The sequence below is a fragment of the Anguilla rostrata genome, chromosome 5, assembly GCF_018555375.3.
Source record: "Anguilla rostrata isolate EN2019 chromosome 5, ASM1855537v3, whole genome shotgun sequence".
Taxonomy (NCBI): domain Eukaryota; kingdom Metazoa; phylum Chordata; class Actinopteri; order Anguilliformes; family Anguillidae; genus Anguilla; species Anguilla rostrata.
Window position 1 is genome coordinate 38,287,770 of NC_057937.1, and position 19,932 is coordinate 38,307,701.

The window sequence follows — 19,932 nt, forward strand, 5'->3', positions numbered from 1 at the left end:
CAGCTTTTACTACCAGCACACTGAAACACGTTAGTTGAGAACATTTGGAAATTAATTTGGTCTCTTGCGCTTCATCTCCATCGCACTCTTTGACAGGAGTCTCCTTCTGAAGAGTGTTTCTGATCTGTTGGACAGGTGTTGGCGGGTTTTTCTTCATTATGGTGAGAATCCTTCGGTGATCAATTATAGAGGTCTTCATTGGCCTGCCAGGGCCTTTGCGGTTGTTGAGCTCACCACTGCTCTCTTTCTTAATGATGTTCCAAGCAGTTGATTTTGGTATGCCTAAGGTAAGCCTCAGCCTCATAATGGCTTCCTTGGCTTTCACTGGCACAACTCCTGCTGACAAACAGCAATAACAGACTCCAAAGGCAATTAAAAGCCTGGAATCAAGACTAGATACTGAAAGCTCTGTTATACCTGCAGTAAGAATGCAATTGAACACACCTGACTGATCAACAACTCCTGTGAAGCCATTTGTCCCAAACATTGCGGTTCCCTGAAATGGGGGTGCTATGTATAAAAGGTGCTGGAATTTCTACATGGTGAAACCAAAATGTATAAAAATGGCCTTTCATAAAAGCTGAGAATGCACGCTTTAATCACATGAATTGTTTGGTCAAAATTTATTACAAATCGAAATTTGTAGAGTATATTTGTAGAGCATGTCTTTGCCCCAACATTATAGGAATGGCTGTATATATGTGAAGGGTGCAATGTACCTACCCCCTACCCCGGACCCTCTGCAGGTACAGCACAGACTGGCGACAAACACCCATGTGTCCTGCAAGGCAAAGGCTATACGTGACAGTACCCCTTTTCCCTCACTAATGCAGAGGCTTTTATGTCTGAGGATATCATGTGATCCATCTCCTGCTTACCAACAGGGGGCTGACAGTTCATTGGAAACAGTCCGTTTTTGTTAGCGTTAGCTCCGCTCACAAATAAAACATGCTACTGCGTGGTTATTCAGATTATCTACAGTAAAACACATCTGCAGACAGGTGGGGAGACCTAACCTTATAAAATGACATCTTCTCAGTGGGATGTTCCCATATGATCCTGACTGCGAATAAGTAATGCCCCGTTCGGTGGGGGCACGTTCTGCTTCAAGTCTCCAGCACTGTGCTGTTGAACTTGCCCAAGCCATAGCTTCACCATTCATAAATCAGGACAGGCTTCTCCGTAGCATTAGGAGGCAAAGCGACATTTCCCCACTGAAAGAATAAATGTAGACTTTGCCTTTTTCCTAATTTTTCTTTCACCTTCAAACATGGAATCTCTAACTGTGCCTCCTTATTTACCACAAAGCTGCTCGCACCCTGATACCAGTAACACTGTAGCTATAGTACATATGCAATCCCCAAAGCAATGGCCTTTAAACCAGGGACCATCTTACTCACTACAGCGCACATACAACTACAGGAGAGAGTCGTTACCTTCCACACAATTATCTATAAGCCTTCACTTACTGATAAAGGGTGCATGTGACCACTGCAGGTTAAACAGGAGTGGTTCAGCTCAATATGTGCTGGATATTAAAACATACTGAACGCAATGTCCCGTATTGGTTGTTTTATGAAGCGATTTCACAATGACATTACCGAACACAGGCATCAGCAAACAGAATGTGAAAAGACCCTCACAATGATACAACTCATTACAACTCAATGAAAAATCCTGTATTAATGTTTTGTAATACAAAATTACCTTTTTTTCAAGCTTTTGTTTTCAACAAGCAAGTGGGCGTCGCAACAAGAAAGACCAAATACTCCTAGCGGTCTGTGACATTCTATTCCAGCTCTATACTGTGCCTTTTAATTGGCCCACATTGTCTGCCCCATTGTAATGTTTCCGGCATATTTTGTTTCACGATAATATTTAGCATACCAAATCATGCAATGCTACCTTACAAATACAAAGCATTGAAAACAGCCAAGAATCTTAAATGACTCTCTTTCCATTCTAAAGACCACATTGTGAAGTTTTATTTTATTATTTATTTGTTTGTTTGTTTGAGAAATGCCATAAGGCCAACGGGGTCCTTTGTCTAACAGTTAATTCATTCAACTAATAATCACCTAATACTTACAGCACATTATTAATAATCTACAAATAACCTAATCCAATTTTTAATCCAATATTTATTTTCATAATTGTACAAGATACATTTGTCGATGGTCAGAGATACTGTATTACTGCAGGATGGCGCAAACAACCCAAACAGAAGGTTACAAGCACTGTTTAGATGGAAATTATCTGTTTATACTGTAACACAGAATAAATCCTTATAGTAATATTATGCGGGATTTTTATATCTGAAAACCCTGGACTGTTTCTAAATATCATATTGAGTACATATTGTTGGAGTAAAATTCAAAAGCATTTTAAATAACTACAATACAGGTATCTATGCTTTATTATACTCCATAACATAAAGTATTACCATTGTAATGAATCAGTATTGTTGATTATGGCCTCCTTTTGAATATCACTGAGTAATATTTATTCATGTTGGACTAAAATCCAACATGAACTTAATTTAATACGGTTTTAAAATATTACAGTAATTACTTGTGCTCTGTGAAGCATTAGAGCCATGATCCGAAGCATTACCATTCCAATAAATGGTTTTTTTTAAACAGGCTGCTTTTGTATGCAGATGTGTTCAGCGTGTTCAAACAGCGCTGTAGCACCGAGCCGTGCCACAGACTGCGCCGTCACGGCCGTACCCGGAGATCCTCTCTCCCGAGCCTCTGCCTCCAAATTAGAGCGGCGGAAAACCCCCGCCACTCTCCCGGCCCCGCCAGGATAAGCGATTACGGGGTATCGGGCGCGGTCGCCACGTCCTCCCCCGAGCACTTAATCGCACGTCCTTTACATGCAGGAGTACGGGGGGGGGGGGGAAATGAAACAGGAAAACTACTGAGGACTGACAGGGAATGGGGCTTTCCAGTGAGTGGCACTGACCCTGTATCCACTCAACGTGCTCTCTTCTTAAAATCCACTTGGCGCGCTGCGCGACGTGAAGTCCGCAGTAAGGAAACGATGCTACCGCACAGAGAGGGACACAGTCCCATTGCATGTTGAGGAACATAACTTCTTTCCCAGGGACGGAGCGGTGCCCTGTATGTGGAGATGATTACATTACATTACAGGCATTTAGCAGACGCTCTTATCCAGAGCGACTTACATAGCATTTAGCTACATAGCACACATTTACACAGCTGGATATATACTGAAGCAATGCAGGTTAAGTGCCTTGCTCATGGGTACAGTAGCACAGTCCAACCTGGGAATCGAACCTCTGAACCCTTAGGTTACAGGGCTAGCTCCTTACCCATTATACTACACTGATGGCACCGCGTGTGTTAGAAATGATCCCCCTGGCACAGGGCGGAAACAGTCCGCTGCACAGTGAGAAAGTGACCCCTCTTTTCCCAGAGAGGACGGGGTCCCCCCTGCGTAACGTGGAAACGATGCCCAGCGCAGTGAGGAAATTATCCCTTTCCCAGGGGAGGGCGATTCCCCGCACAGCGGGCAAACGATCCCTTGAATGAGAAGAAAATTATCTCCCCGGCCTGGTGGAAAAGTGCTCCTCGCCCAGCCGGGAAATATTAGCGCTGGGAACAGTCGCAGCCGAAACTGCAGCGAAGCGGTCTCCGATTGCCAAATGTTGGTGAGAAGAGGCTTGACAAAAAGCCTGTTGAAAGATTCATATCTTGTGCATGCAGAAGAGTCCAGTGACTCCCCATCAGCCAAACTCCTGAGACAACCCAACCCTCTCACCACTCCTGATAGGACAGAGCAGGCCTTTCCTGCAGTCAAGCTGCCTGAAACAAATACGGAAAGGCCTAGCCAGCATTTGCTTCTGTATTAGTTTCATTGCCGGTTTCTTTTGCATCATGTTTTTTTATTTTTTATTTTATAACGGGATTGTCAAAAAAGCTGCCTGTTATCTAAACCCCGTCATTTAGCAGGTCTTCGAGTTGTTCAAAATTCTGCAGCAAGACTGAGGACTAGGACAAGATCGACGCCTCACACTACCCCAGTTTTGGCTTCACCACACTGGCTTTCAGTGACGTCTAGAATTGATTTTAAAATTCTACTGATTACCTATAAACTTTTTCATGGACTGGCACCGGAATACATTACCAAACTTTGAGTCCCCTCAATGTCAGGGCACATTTGGTGGTTCGAATGAAAACATTCAAATGGCAGATTTGTTGAACATTCCTGATAAAATCTACGTGCTTGGCCATCCATATTCATCTAGAATAACAAAACTGAATAACATTCAAAGGCTGCACTTGTTGTGACCTTGTCTAGAAACAGGACAAATGTACATGCTAGGAATGTTCATTCTTACTTTTGTACTGTTCTGAGAACAAAAAACTGCTAACGAGATTTAGCACAGGCTTCCATAATCATTTGACTTACTTTTAAATAACAAACTGTAGGTAAATATTTTTATCTGTACTTAAAGGCAAAGGTGAACCATTCTTGTGTTTTCACAAAGTCCTCCATGGCACCAAGACTGTTTCTACACTAGTGGGGAAAAAACTGCATTAAAAACACAATTCTTGCACAAAAACATAATAAATTGCAGTTCCAGCGCGTTTAATTTCATTAGCCCCAGAGTGCAACGTTATTGAGAAGAACAGAAAATTAAGCTTTACATCAGCGAGGATAGCATTAAAAGGCCTACTGTTATTGATACAGCAGTACAGCACTCTTAGTCTCTATGATGTGTCATTGCTTCAGAACCCTCATTCTGAGACAGCATGGGCAGTGCAATAATGAGTCCTGCCCTGCAGGTTTCCCACCGCAATTAAGGTTAATTAGGCAGTGTACAGTGCCCGCTTGCATTCAATCTTCAATGGCCGTGGAGTTATTAGACAGTTATTATTGTACAGCAGGAGAACACCAAATGGGCCAGAACAGACCAGTATGTGATTGAGGTGAGTTTGCGCAGTCCTCCATTTTCTTGGGTCAAATTTTTCAGTCGACTCGAAGCTTCCAGCAGTTTTAATATCTTAGCAAGGCGGAACACAGATCAACAGTATGAGTTAAACGGAATCAGTTCAGATCTAACCCAAAGACTCCAGGTTCAGTTCTTGTCGTGCAAAATACGTCAAATTAACCACTTCAGTAAATGTCCAGCTTTATAAATGGACAGCACACACAATTTGTGAACTATGTAATACCTCCTGAACAGGGGAATTTGCTATGTGAATGTAAGGCTTTTGAATTTGATGAATAAATTGCACTTACTCTTTGTTGGAGGTAGTCTGTCTTGGGGCTTTAAATGATCTTATAGTAAACCATGTCCTTGGATCCAATTTCCTTTTAATTAGCTTCATATGCAAATCATCCAGGGACTCAATTGAAAAAAATGGCAGATATCTTTTAAATAATGCTCATTCCCCCACCCACCTTAGCAAGCAGAAATGGCATTGCCGGTAACCATTTTAAACCTTAGATGAAAAATGTAGAGTGAGCCACCGAGCTGATGTGATTAAAAGTAATGAGGCAGCCTACAAAACAGCAAGTCTTAACTTGCCGTGCTTACACATTGCAATTACCTTAATCACAGAAGGAAAGGATGTATCAGAAATATGAACTGCACACCTGAAGGCTATTCGACACTTCGTGACGCACACACCCAAGTTATTTTTTTTAAGTAGGCCCTCTCTCTAAAGATAAGTTTTCTGCTCAAATCTAAAAACAGGGATATCCAGAAATAACCTGGATGACTGCTTTTAATTCCTGTTGAATTAGACAATGTACGAGACTTGTTTCCTTATCACAAAACAGGACCTCATATTGCCTTGCAATGGGATCAGCATTGTGTGAGTTCCCCTGACCTGCTCTTGGGGGTTTTTGACATGCTGACAGGCCCTTGTGCACGGCCACTTCAGCCAATGGCGAGCCTCGTGCGCAAAAAACCATCTGTGGAAGGTTGCCGATTTAGCCTGAGAAGCACCTGTCAGGGAGAACGGGGTTTTCTGGGGGAAGGGTGTCAAGAATGGGAGCGCGTCCCGCTCGAGACGCGCGGAAACGGATACACGCATCGCGGCGCGCTGAACTCGACAGATAACACCTGTCATCTCGGGACTGCTGCCCCAACACGGAGACAGGTCTGAGGCAAACCCAATTACTCCTGGGTGGAGGCAGGGGAGGGGGGGGGGCGGGTGTGCAGAGGGCAGCCTATTTGTGATGATGCAATCGATGCATTTCCGACCCGCTGAAAGACATGTAGCTGCAATATTATTTCAGGAACCCAGGGAAGCATGTCATTTATTCATTACCTCAGCAGCTCTCCTATATATCCCATCTGAGGAGAGATAGCGGAGAGGCAGCAGGTATAATAGGGCCTTAAGTGGTTTCCATTAATACTCCCCTTGTCATTTACAACAGGGTCCAAATGCTATCTTTAGTGGCGTGGGTGCTATCTTCAGCTGCTTGCCTTCCTCAGAAGAGCGTTCTGTCAGCTACTCCCACCAGCTTATGGTAATACATCGACAAGTATGTCAATCATGCCTCTGTCGATTCTTCTCAGAGAAGTTCACGCTCAGAGCTCGATCGTTCACTTCTGTGGCGAACAGCTTGTGAGAGCCAAAGAAGAGCAGAGGTCTTCACCCCAGACAGAGCGAAAGGAAAGATTATTAACGGCCAACGCATTCTTCATTTTTGGCCTTTCAAATTTTTCTTGACGTTTTTAATATAAGTTTGTGCCCAATGGGGGGCTGAGCAATTCCCACCCTAATTTGGAATAGCCAATAGTCGGCAACCGCAGTTGCGTACATGTGCAAACCCCAATGGCGATTCAGGAGAGTGAAGATATCCATGGTAACACGTGGTGTCACCAGCTGCTTCTTTACACACCGCAGACTGCAGCTAATCTCACATAGAGCAATCTACAGTTGCCCAATTGACCAGCAGGCAGGGGTCTCTAGATATTCTTTCATTTCTTTAACGGGTAAGGGGACAAGGGCACTGTGGGGTAAGGATGTTTTACCCCAGTGTTCTACACGAGTGTGTAAAAGAGCCCCCCGTCTCTTCTAACTATTACGTAAAGGAACTACAGTGCAGCTCTTCAGTAATGCAATCTCTCCGCATGCACGCATCAGGAGGAAGGGTAGCATAGGGAAGGCAGGAATCCAGCTGGCTCTCCAGCTGTCTGGATAACAAACAGGCTTACAAGCTCCATGTCGCAGCAAAAAGAGGCCATCACTGGAGCCTACTTTTCAGGCAACGTCAGATCTGTCAGCCCAATGCACATGGTGAATCAAAGGCAACATGCTAGGGCTCAAAGGCAAGTTATCACTGTCATGCCCAAGGCAGTACTGCATGGGTGGTTCCATGTCAGATTACCATGGATACACAAACTCAGTAATTAATAGCGGGCCAATTATTTGGCATTCCCCACGAGACTGAAGAGGCATCAAGTTGGGAAGCTCTTCTCCTGGGCTCTTCGGTATAGCACCAAATCTTCAGCATCAATAAATTAGTTTTCAGGGTGGGCAGGACAGTAGTTACAGAAAAAACAGGCAAATGGCAAATTTGGCACACATCCTTACCATAGCAAAATGTTTCTCTAGAAGCACAGGTTTTTTTAAAGTGAAAGTGCCCAAAATAAGCCATGTTGCACGTTGAATAACAGTGTGTTTTATCATATATCACTGTTTCCCCTCTAATTGTTCAGGCCTGGAGGGCTGCCAGGCCACAGAGAACCCCTGCCAGGCCAATAAAATCATTTTTTAAATGGGGAAAAATAACAGCAAACAGCAAATATCTATTCATTTGGGTGTGCTTGGGAGCCTCTGCGCAGCGCTGTTCTGAAACCTGAGTCAATCTCCGAGTTGTTGACTGGGAGCCTTCACGCGCTGAGAAAGCCACGGCTATCAGAGCCCCTTTCTCCTGTTCCCGCGGAGCGAGATGGGGTCCGGGTAACCGCAGAGTAGAATGGACCGGAGACACCGCTGCCTTTTTATCTTCAGTGATTCTTCTCCAAGGCTTTTCAAAGTGAAAGCACGTTTCTGATACTTCATGTTTTCTTATGGAACCGCTTGCCACTGCATGTCTCTTGTTTGTCAGTACTGCAACCTAACGTTACCTCATGTTCATGGTCATTGTGGCCGAACATAACGTTACCTCTGCAATCCAACATAATCAACGCCATTTAAATAATCAACTGGCTAGCTAGCGTTTCACAGCCTCTCATAGCTAGCTAATGTTGCTACGATTGATCAGCCTTAATGAGTGTGTGTGCCCAAAGACAATTTCCCCGTAAAGCAACTTAGGGCTAATTATTACTGGAATCAATACCTAATGTGAGCATAGCGCTGCCGCCTGAGGAAAAATTGCCATATCATGATGCCATGGCAGAATCTTTCTCCAAGCCAAGGAAGATAAAGTGCAGCAATCAATCATGCGCACTGTTCATGATGGACTCTTCTGCAAAGCTCAGAGGATTGTTAACATTAATGCACAAGGTGCAAAAATCCTTGGGAAAGCTGCAAAGTTATGCCTGGTGTCCCTCGTTTTTTCCTCCAACGGCAATGCTTAAGAAATAAATGACTCCAACTCCCTGGAACTTTAATTTAATTTAATCTAATCTAATGTAATTTAGTTTGATCTCATTTTTTTAAAATTGAATGGTCTAAAAAATCTTCTTTGTCACTGAAGTTAGTAACATTGTTAAGGGTGCTCTGTATGCAATTGTGGAGTCTTAATTATAACATGGCACAGCTTCTTTTCAGGCAATAAATGCAAAGTGTTTTGTCATCCTCTCTTTCTGATTATTTTGTTTAAGTCTTCAATATACAGAGCAAACAAAAATTTGAACGCAAATATAAATTGCATGCTGCACTATCCTACCTAAGCCAACCTTGCCAATATGTCATCTGTTTTAGGGTTTTTTTGGTGCGTACCACCAGGCCTGAAAAAAAGTCTAGGGGAAGCACTGCATATGTACCTATTTAAGCAGAGCAGCTTTCTAATACCTCATTAGATGGGACATTAGAAACAATGGGGAAAAACCAAACCTTCCAATGATCTGTATGACTTTCTAACCTTTCAATTTCTCTGAGGGACTCCTGTAACTTGCTGGAGTGAACTTTGCATGAACTCTGCAGTTTCACAGTCAGGCTCACGGTGAGGCAGCCAGGCCTGTCAAAGTGTGGGCCCTTCAGTAGCGCACCCGCCGTGTGCAGCACGGAACATCAAAACCTACGAATAACACTGATCCAAGTGACACCGTTATAAAAACAAGCTATAGCTACGTTTAAATGCACTCTTCCTATCATCGTCTAAATGCTGGTTTCGTTAAATATCTACAAAAAGTTGAAAATTAGGGTGATATCCCAGCAATGGTAAACTTTGAAGTGCCCGCAACCATTTGGAATTACAGGGTTCTATCGGCATTAAAACAGAATCCAGTCATAAAGTATCTTGCAAATTCAGCAGCCGATCAAGTGATTCTGGTCATGATCGGGCAGAAATGGTGATTTACTGATGATCTGACAAAGTAACAACCCATGTAAAGATTAATAGCACCCTTGTTAAGAGGTAAATTGCCTGTGATCTGTGAAGAAAAAATGTATAAAAACAGCCATGTTAAGGCATCAAGCTAGCTAGCAATCTAATTACATTTTTCCCTTAGCTAGCTACATACTTAGTGAGTTTATGAGTACAGACACATAATCATTCAGTTATCGGTAATCTCCCTGAAATGCTCATTGTTGTTCGCTACAACTGCATTAATGTCAGTCATTTTCAACCACAACACAAATTGATTCAAAATATTTAAACTGAAATACGAAACTTTATAGTGGACCAGTGCAAATGCCTAGGTAGCTGACTAAGTTATCAAATAAACATTCAGACTTTAAAATCATTGTGAGATTTGTCATTTTAATACAGTAGGGAAGTGACACTTATGAGCAAGATATTAGGAATTGTGTGAATTATCCCAACACTTCATGAACAATAGAAATGTTGAATTTTGAAATATGAAGTTAAAAGGTTCTCTCTGAAAATGTTTCCCCACAAAAAACAGTTCAGCTGTGTGATATGTGAAAACTTTAAAGCTCAATACCTGAAGTGTAAAAAAAGGCAAGGCAGGTGTGAAACGTGTTAAAAAACAAGGCAACCTTGCAGTTTTTGGTGCCTCCTCCTTTCATATTTTTTGTTTTATACATGCAGATAGAAAGCAGAGAGGGTAACAGACAGAGAAGGGGCCACAGACGAGACGGTGCTGTAGCAGGGGATCAAACCCTCGCCAGCGTGAGAGGACGCGAGAGTTACTGTCTCTGCCCTGCAGACCGCGCCACACGTCTCAGCAGAAACCTGTAATTCTGAGGTCGCGATGTCCTGCGCTCCCCCTGCAGCAGGGAAGGCCGTTCAGGGCGTTTCACCTCGAGAAGAGACTTCCTCCTCGCCAACCGCGGGCAGGGGTGGAGAGTCACCGCTCGAGCTAAACGAGCGCTAGGCTTCTGGCCCCTTCAGGTCTGACGCAGCGGCGGGCGGTATACTGACCGTCTCTCTGCAGACCCCTTTTACGACTCCGTCGTTTCGAGACCCAACCTCGGATGCGACTGACAGGCGAACGCATTCAGCGCCATGCAGCAAAGACCGATCCCAAATTATGAGATAAAACCCCTCCTCCGTCTCTGCTGCCCGTTTCCTGACGGACATGCGAACCGGAGAAAAACACGCAGCAGGACGAGGCTACGCGCGCGCTTGCAAAAATCAAGCGTTAAACAAGCGGGCTTTAAGCCAGACGTGGCCGGCGCAAGTGCGGTAATGTGTAATTATGGCGATTATGCGGAAAACACACAGAGCCAAATCACACGGTGCTCCCAGACCGCGGATGAAAAGGGAAGGGGGCTGGTAAACAGCGGCTTCGCGGATCCCTTTTGAAACCGCGGAGTCCCTGCTTTCAGCGCGTGCATCCTAATTATGGGGGGCTTTTCAGTCCCCGCTGCATAAGTTAACATAGGCTCACCGGGGTGGTAGTGCCGTTCGCTTTCATTCTGTTCCGTTAAATAGAAAATGTTCCTTGTGTCTTTTTCCGTCACAACAGCCTGCTGTAGCCACATATAAACTGTATTACCTGTCTAACAGAACACAGAAAGACTCCAGGGGAAATCTTCCTCAACAATCCGTGTTCAACTGTAAATGTGAAGTACATGTACTACGCAATTTAGTTAAGAAATAAACTTCTATCAATTCATAAATGTTGTATGTTATGTGTGATTACATAAAAAATAAATGTAGTCAATACTGTTACTGACCAAAAATATGCTTAAGAAAAAACGGTCTTTCAGAACATCGACTTAAGGTGAATATTTGAGATATTTGCCCTACCTGGGACTTGAACCTGCAACCTATGAGCTACAAACCCAGATCCCTTTTTCACCTAAACCTCACACCCCACCGCTGCCTTTAACATGCAGCGGCACATTCAGTATTCTAACCCACCGCTTTCGGTTCACAAGCGACTACAACACCGCACCCAGACTCCGCTAATAAGCCAAATTAGATCCGCTCTCCCCCTCTGCCAACAGATTTACAACTTCGCTCAGTCTGCATCATTACACCAGCGGCAGCCACCGGCGCGGGCTGTTTGTGCATGCGCCGCACGCTCCATTCCGGCCAAATCATATTTACCGTCTCAAAGAGGCTACTTCCCGTTGGCTCGGAGACAAACCGCTTTGACAAAAGGCCAGATGTCTCATTTGGTAATGATTAACCTGCTTTTCCTTTAACCGGGCGTCCGCGGCAAAATCCATAACGCGCATCTCTAACACGCATTTTATTAGCGCCTCGTGCCTCTCCAAAATTTGAGTGACTCCTCTCTGTCAGCGGGAGCGCCTAAACATTACGCCGATTACGGAATGGCACACAGAACCCGGTGAATTTAACAAAACCTCAAAGTCAACCTCCTTTCCCCCCACACATGTTAGCAAGCCTTTTAAGAGACAACTACCTGTGACCCAGGAACGAGAGGAAATTTCTAGAACATTTTTAACTCAATTGTAAGTTCAAAGCGTTCTAAAATGCCAGCAATACAAAGAGAAAAACAACACTATGGAAATGGGGTAGCTGGAGCACACAGTTTGCTGTGAAGGGTGCAGAGATTACTTGTATTTGCATATAGGTCATTATACGCCTTTGGTTTCCTTTGTGTTGCTTTCATTTTCTACTGCGTCAGCACGGCGCTTAGACTAGGCCTGCCATCAGCTCGGAAAACAAACAACGTGTGAAAGAAATCCACAAATAGCTGGGAACCGCAACCTTCGCCTCTTCCGAAATGACACCTCCACTCCAGGGACCCGCAGGCGAGAGACCTGTCTGCACGCGCGGACGAGGTTCTTCGCGAGCGTCAAAGATGTTGAGCACGCACGCACACAAACAAAACCCCGCTTTGAAGCAGGCCTTGGGGGGGGGGGGGTGGGGGGGTGGTAGTGGGGCCCCGAGAAACGGGAGGCTGGAGGAGAGAGGCTGGACACCTGACCTGGTCGGTTTGAGAAGAGCCCGGGGGGAAAAGGAAGCAGGCCTGCTCTGAAGCGCCTGACAGCGGGTGGAGAGGCCTCTCCTCGTCCCCGGCTCCGGTCGGAGCGCTCGGCCTGTGTGAGTTACGGCCCGGCGCTTCGGCGGCGTCAGGTCCCCCCCCGAATAAATCCATCAAAGCGGCTTCCAGCTTTTTGGCGCGTAATCGATCTGAAGAGACGCCCCTGCGCGGCTCGGTGCGGCGGTAAAATACGACGCGCCGATCTCGCGCCCCTGACACCGGCCGTGATTTAGGCTGGCCCCTCTAATCCCCCTCCACCTTGCCAAGACCTTGAGAGGCCGTCCAAGACGAGGCGGAATTGCCGGGACGAACTTCAATCTTACTGACAAACAGTACTGATTCTGCTCCACCACACGTAATTGAGGGCTTAGCTTTTTTTTTTTTGTTTGTCGAGATCTGATATGGAATATTTTCTCTTCCTCTGAATGGGGATTTAGCCGTCTAGTCAGACAAAGTAAATGAGGAACTATCATTCGGGGGCGGGGGGGGTGGTCTGGAATTCTATTCAGTGCCGCTCATTTCAGTGTTGGGTGGCTAACTGCTGTTATTCCCCTGAGCGAGATACTTAACCCGATTTGCTTCAGTAACGCATCCAGCCGAATTAATAACTAATAGCCGACATGGAAGCCATGCAAATCACCCCGGGTAAGGGGGTATTTCAAGCAAATGAAAAGCATTTGTGCAGTGAAAATGGAAGGAGTGTTTATGTACAGCGTTCGACGCTGTTCTCATACAGTATCCTTCCTTTTGAACGACTCTCATGAACAGGGCCCACATGTGGAGCGGTTTGCCATGTTGTGTAATAGAGGTCAAGTCCAGGCTTGACCACAGTCATGGACACTCTCTAGACTGTAGCAGGTAAATGACAAGCCTACGTTATGAGAAGACTCGTCAGTCCTTGTTATTCCTTCTTATTTAAGAGGCGTATGCATGCGTGTTCCAATCCGGCAAAAAATGTACAATTGCGTTCAATGTGAGCAAGCAAGGATGGGACCCGCTTAGCCGCTGATCGGTGAGCAAATTTAGCCGAGCATCTGAGGAGCATCGAGGCATCCCTACCCAAGCGAAAGGCAGGAAAATGGAAGTGTCGGCTTCGTCACGCAGGCAGGCAGTATCCGACGTGCGTTCGACGCGTGCCGGGTAGCTTCTGCCGCATTGACTAGATCTCCGGGACGAGAGCGGCAGGAATCCGAAAGAGGGACGGGCTCCCGGTCGGGGTCTTCCTCCCCTTCTGTTGCGTCCGCTGGTATGTGGAGAGCGGCCAGGCCTTGGCGCGCGACGTTCGTCTCCGTGCCCCCCCCGTCACCTCACGCCGCGCGCTGACTGGCTCTGGCTCTGAAAATATGCAAACGCACTACGAGCTCCTCTCCTCTTCCGCCGAAGTCATCGGCTGGGGAATACTCCTCCCCCTCCCCCCCTTCCCCCCCCCGAAAATGCTGCGCCGCTGCGAGCGGTGGGTCAAGCCCGTTCCCGCATTCTAATCCGGCGCGTGCCAATTAGGCCCCGTCTACTGCCGAGATTCACTTAACCCGCGAGTCGAAAGCCGACAGTTACACGTGTTTACTTATGCCTTCTTCGGAACTGCCACGCCTTCCGCTTCAAATTAGACGGCTTCCCTGTTCCTTTCCACCCCTCCTCCCCATTACTCACTCTTAGGCTTACTGTTTCCATGGAAATCAGTTTAAAGAAGCACCACTGAAAATTTCCTTATTCAATTTTTCAAACCTTAGTTTGTTGGAATTTGATAAGAATCAGATGCATAGGCACACACACACACACCTGTATATGTATTCATTGCTGTGAAATGTATTTAAAAAAGCACCCACTGCAAGAAATTGCTCTCAGGATGATGCACAAGGTGTGAGCATACAGCCAGAAAGGAAGGAATTATTTCCAAATAACTTTTAGAAATTTCTGAATATCGAGGTTATCAAAAACCATCTCAAGTGTAATAACACAAAGACTCCAAATGACGAAGGAAGAACTGGAAGCGTCTTCTTTAACTGCTATTTCAGAGCATCTTCTTTATATGCTATTTCAGAGTTAATATACTGTAAATACTAATATCATTGCAGGCACAAGTAGCAAATCAACCTCATATACCTATTACAAATCCTTGGGGAAACACTGTGAATAGCAGAATTTTTTGCCGTTAACAGAACAGTGTTAGAAACCGATAATACTCAAATTGCATAACTAAAATAATATAATAGGGTTACCGCGTGTCCATTTTTATTTCTGTTACATTGCAAGGTTTGAGTGTTTGATAGTGCACATGTTGTCACTGACAGCGTTATTGTAATGGGGGAAGGAGCGCTCAGCATCAACGCTGTCGTCTGGGCCCGTCAAACATGTGATTGCCACTGACAGGGACGGGAGTCTTGATCCCACCGCGTTCCAGAATCTGTGCACTGTCGCAATTTGTCTCTCTCAGCATTTGGCTATATGGTTAAAATGCGCAAGCCTATACAAATCACACTGTAGGCTATGTTAAGGTTGACAGTCAGTGTTTCCTGTGGAATCAGTAGGCAGCTGTGATGCTTCGTCTATGAGGGAGGTAGGGATAGCCAATAGGGGGGGTGGGAGTAATTTAAGAGAAAGACTTCCTTGCGACATGCCTGTAATGTATGGCGATGAATGCAATCCATCTGTTTCATGTGACACCACTGTAACAGTGTCGCCATCTTCCTGACCAAGAAAATCAAAATGCCTTTATGTGCTGTGCAGTTGGGAGCGACAAGTCGACGTAAAAATAAAAATGAGAAATTTTATGGTTTTCCCAAAGACACTGATCACCACAGAAAATGGTTGGTTGCAATCAGGAGGGACAACTGGAAGCCATGATGTTCTCAGTCAATAAATATTGTAACGGTGGTCCGTTAACCTGGTCTCTGACCCTGTAATTAGCATATGTTCAGTAGCCACATTCAGCTACGTCCTGTTACCGATTGTAAATGTAGGCAGCTGGACTACCTGAGTAATGTGGGCCATTTTAATAGCCTATCTAGCCATGTTATTGAACTTTAGCTAGCTTTCTAGTTTCTGTATGTATTAAACTAAACTAAACTAAACCCCAAGTTATCACTAGCTTTGAGTAAATGAGTGGGTGATGGTGACAAATTCTCATGTAAGTTAGACACATAATAAATCTTTATATTGATCATCGTTGCCACAGTACATCAGGTAGCCTACACAGCCTACGTGAGGTGCACAAGATTGCTGGCTTTGAGCATCTCATGCTTTGTAGTGGTCAGATTGTTTTTCAGAAATTTGTATTGAGTGTTCTCAGTAATCAAATTAAAATTGATACTGTGGCACTATAAATCTTGGCATGGCACAGCACCACGGCCGATTATTTCCAGTGGAAACCCTCCAAAACTGCCAAAAAAATCACAGAAAGCATGAAGGCACACGGGGGGAATAGCAGAAATGGCAAAAAATACCCAGCCATAATAAGGATTAATATGGTCCCCTTCTACAATTATGTTGCTTGTAACGGTTTACTCTACACGGTGTTATTGTACTGTTGATTAAGGTCCCACGTCATACTGTACGGTTTTATTAATAAATCCGTTAACTTTTAGACCTTCAGAAACAAATTTCTTGGACAAACAGACAGATTCATCAGTGAGTTATAATAAATTATAGGCTAGACCAGATTATCATTTGACTTTGAGGAGAGTTCTCGGGTCAAGGAGAGGAGTAGGCCACGGGTTTCAGGCATGCATTACTAATAAAATGGCTCATTGTAGGGAGTTATTGGGTTGCTTTGCATTTGGCCTGAAGGAGATGAGGTAATCCAGTGTGAAACATTAATCGCCTCTCATTGCTTTCCGAGAAGCTATGAACTGGGCTCCACCGTGTACACAGTACCAGTCAGTTTGCCTCAAGCCTTCTGTGACCTCTGACCTCACAAACCAACAGTGAAAGAATTTAAGTGGTGGGTGGGGCTCCACGCTTGCCTTTTTTATCCATCATTCCAACACATTACATCAAAGAGACCAACCTTGGTGGCACCACTGCTCCTCAGTTTCATTGTCAAAGCATGTCACAGTCACGCTCTGCCAAATGAACATCTCGCAGTGGACCAGGTGGTGAAGCAGATACACACTTCTCAAACACGTGTTCCTTTTCCGGAAGCCGAATCTCACGTCTTACGACAAACAACAGCTACGAGGTGACAGAACAAACGCCTGTCAGAGGGCGGCTACGTACGCGCTTTAAAGGAAACCGCTTCACGACCGGCATTGCTCACAACACAGAAGGGTAAGCAGCTAATGAAGGGACAGGGCTCTCAGCAGGGGGAAGCAATATGGAACGATATCATTATCTGCTGGTTTGCTCCCTCGCTTTTCTTTGTGCGAATCCTTAATTTAACAGACATCCCGGAGCACGTGGCCATTATCCTAAGATAACGATCTCATTACTGGCTGTTGTTTTGCAGTGTTCCTCACGAGGGAGCGGTGTGTGACGCGCTCGGTGTTTGTAAGCTATATATAGTAGCTGCTCAGCCCCACAAGCAGAGCTGAGGAGCACGTGAACTGACGTTCTCAACAGCAAACGTCACGATAACAACGATGTTCAGCTTCCGCCCAAAGCCCTGGCAACCTAATAGCAATGTGTTAAAACTGTCACCAAATGATGCAGTATTATTTCATATTCCTTAGCTGCTCTGCAGAAGATCTCTCCAGTCCGGTAGTTTAATTTTGAACTGTTGATTATTATTGTCACTCACTGAGAAAAGGAAAGAGTAAAAATTTATTGACATACAGTATATATAGTGTCAAGAAAAAGTATTTGCTGATTTCCTCTATTATTGCATATTTGTCATTTGGCAAATGTAATATGAGATACAGGGAACCTGCATAAACACAAAACACATTTTTTAAAGGTATTATTTCATATATTTAATGAAGAGTTATCAAACACCCATATCACCCACATGAAAAAATTATTGCCCTGTTAGTTACTCAATCAACCAATTAACCAAATTTAATTGACAATTAGATTCAGCTGACTGAATATAGCCAGGCTTGATTGCAGCCAGCCCTGTTGAATCTAAATCTCACTCATGTTGAACCTTACCATCAGAGTGTAGCCGTCACCACAAAGGGAATTCCAGAGGAGATCAAAAAAAAGCTAGCTAAAATACATACTTGCCTTGATTCAGCATCCCAGAGTTTTCCTCTTTTGCCCTCACAGCCTGAATCCACTTTTTCTCCACACAGGCTCGGTCTTTTTGCACGGGAGGGCATAAGATGTAAAATCGCTGTTCTTAGCTTTGTTATTTGGACAGCCCACCACAGAACTTTTCGAGATTTTAATAATGATAATTCACTGACTGTTAACAATAACTATGGAGTGCAACGGATTGTTTTCCCCCAGAGTTGGGGCGGGGCTTACTTATGCAGTATCTATGATCACAGCTGACCCCGCTCCTTCCATGTTGACTGACAGGCTGAGTTGTTTTGAAACAAATATGCGTTGAAATAAATATGAATGGAAATAAATACGCTTAGAAATAAATACGCAAGGAGATTAATAAAAAAATAATTCAGAAATAAAAATATCATGAAATACATAAGACACATAAAATAATTAATAGATATTCATCTCATTGCTTATTTACTTCATTATCAATTTTCTCACATTTGGTATTGGATATGTAAGCAAATCTATGGATATAAATGACCCTGAACGGTTCTGAATGGAGGAACAGTTCAAAATCCATCTAAAAGTGTTCTCTAACCTTACCAAACATTAGGCTATTAAAAAAGGCACAGTGCAGTTATCCTTTCCAAGGAAGGATGCACCAAGTAGGCTACTAATCACAGGGGTGCCAATAATTGTGAGAACGTTTTAAAAATAGGCTAGGCTATAATTTAAAAAATGTGTTATTTTTTATATTTATCATTAATAAAGTACAATTTTTTACAATATTGTCTTTTTTTTAAATCAAGGATGATTCCGGTGATGTCTGTAGTTTGGTATAAAAGATGTGTACAAGAAGCACTGACAGATGACAGTGGACATTACGCAATCCCATTCAGAAATCAAGGAAACTAATTTTCACTGCTGATGTATGGACTTCTGTCGGTCACACACAAAGCATACACGTATAAAGCCATTCAACTTTCCACAAAGGCAACTTCAAAGACTGTTATTACTGATGAGATGGCAGGCAGTCTTTTCTATCACGCAGACAGCAACTGCCACGCATTACTTTCCAGCAAACAGCAGTTCTATTATAAATTCCTAACACATATTTGACCTAGCTAATCTCAGAATAAAACAAAGAGCTTTCTTAATGAACTTAAAAGTATACATAATTAAAATAATATCCATTTGACTTTCATAAATCAAAGCACATTATGGGATTGATCAATGCCAGAGTCTGGGCCAGATGTGGCCCAGCATCTTTGATGCCGGCTGAGTTCTGGGCCGGCATTGTCAGAGTCGGCGGGGTTCTGGGCCAGGGTCAGGGTGGTTGCTGCTCACTTCAATTTCAGACCAGTGGCCAATTGTCGGCCAGATTTGGGATGGCACCCGCAGTGGGAACTGGTATTGCCCGAAAGTAAAATTCAGGGAAAAGTCTTTTTGGATTCATCTGGTATTAATAAAAATGCGTTTATACAAACTCACCCTTTTGAAGTGGTTTGCGGCCGGCAGCATACACCCAATTTAACGCTTTTTACAGAAGACTTGATATTAAATTCAAGTTGAAGTTAAATATCCCTATTACAGTGAATCCGCTGATCCTTAGTCTAGAGAATGGCTCCATATGCCCTTTCGACGTGAGATGCACCAGCCGAACCATCTTCCAATACCGTGATGTCAAAGAGCCACTCGGCAGGAAACTACTTCCCTGTGTTGTTTCCCGTGGCAAGAGCTCCTCAAGCCCGGCGGGGGCTCCAAATTTCATCACTGAGGGAGAGGGCGTGCCCCGTGTCAGCAGGCTCCCTCCGCGGGTTTTTATTTTCACTTCCAGGCCGAAATTAGAAGCGACAGGCCAGTCAGGCGAAGGTGTCACCAGGTTTCCCATCACAGCGCCTGGGTAGGTGCACTCGGGTCTGTCAGTCTGACCTGACATTAAACTGGGGACCTCACAGACAGGGAGCGGTCAAAATGGGGGGGACAGAAGAAACACAGCCTGTCCTGCTGCACTCTTTCACCTGAAAGCTAAATCGTCTTAAAAAAACGATCGAAGTTTAAAGCAACCGAGCAGACGAAGGTTCGGTTGGGACCACGGTTGTTACTGCAAGGCGAACCTCACTGCGAGTACGGAAGCTTGCGTTTCTCTTCTGCTATCCTATAATGCACTGCTCTGGTGATTTTACTGCTGAACTGGTTCCGAA

At 44.4% G+C, this 19,932-nt stretch overlaps 1 protein-coding gene and 1 long non-coding RNA gene across 2 annotated transcripts in view; one reads left to right on the plus strand and one right to left on the minus strand.

Moving 5' to 3' along the window:
* The window catches only part of LOC135255228 (carbohydrate sulfotransferase 8-like), a 162,298-nt gene that overhangs the window by 137,805 nt on the left and 4,561 nt on the right, over window positions 1-19,932 (plus strand). The gene's annotated exons all lie outside the window — the stretch shown is intronic.
* LOC135255229 (uncharacterized) overlaps window positions 1-19,932 on the minus strand; it is a 58,844-nt gene that overhangs the window by 23,809 nt on the left and 15,103 nt on the right. The gene's annotated exons all lie outside the window — the stretch shown is intronic.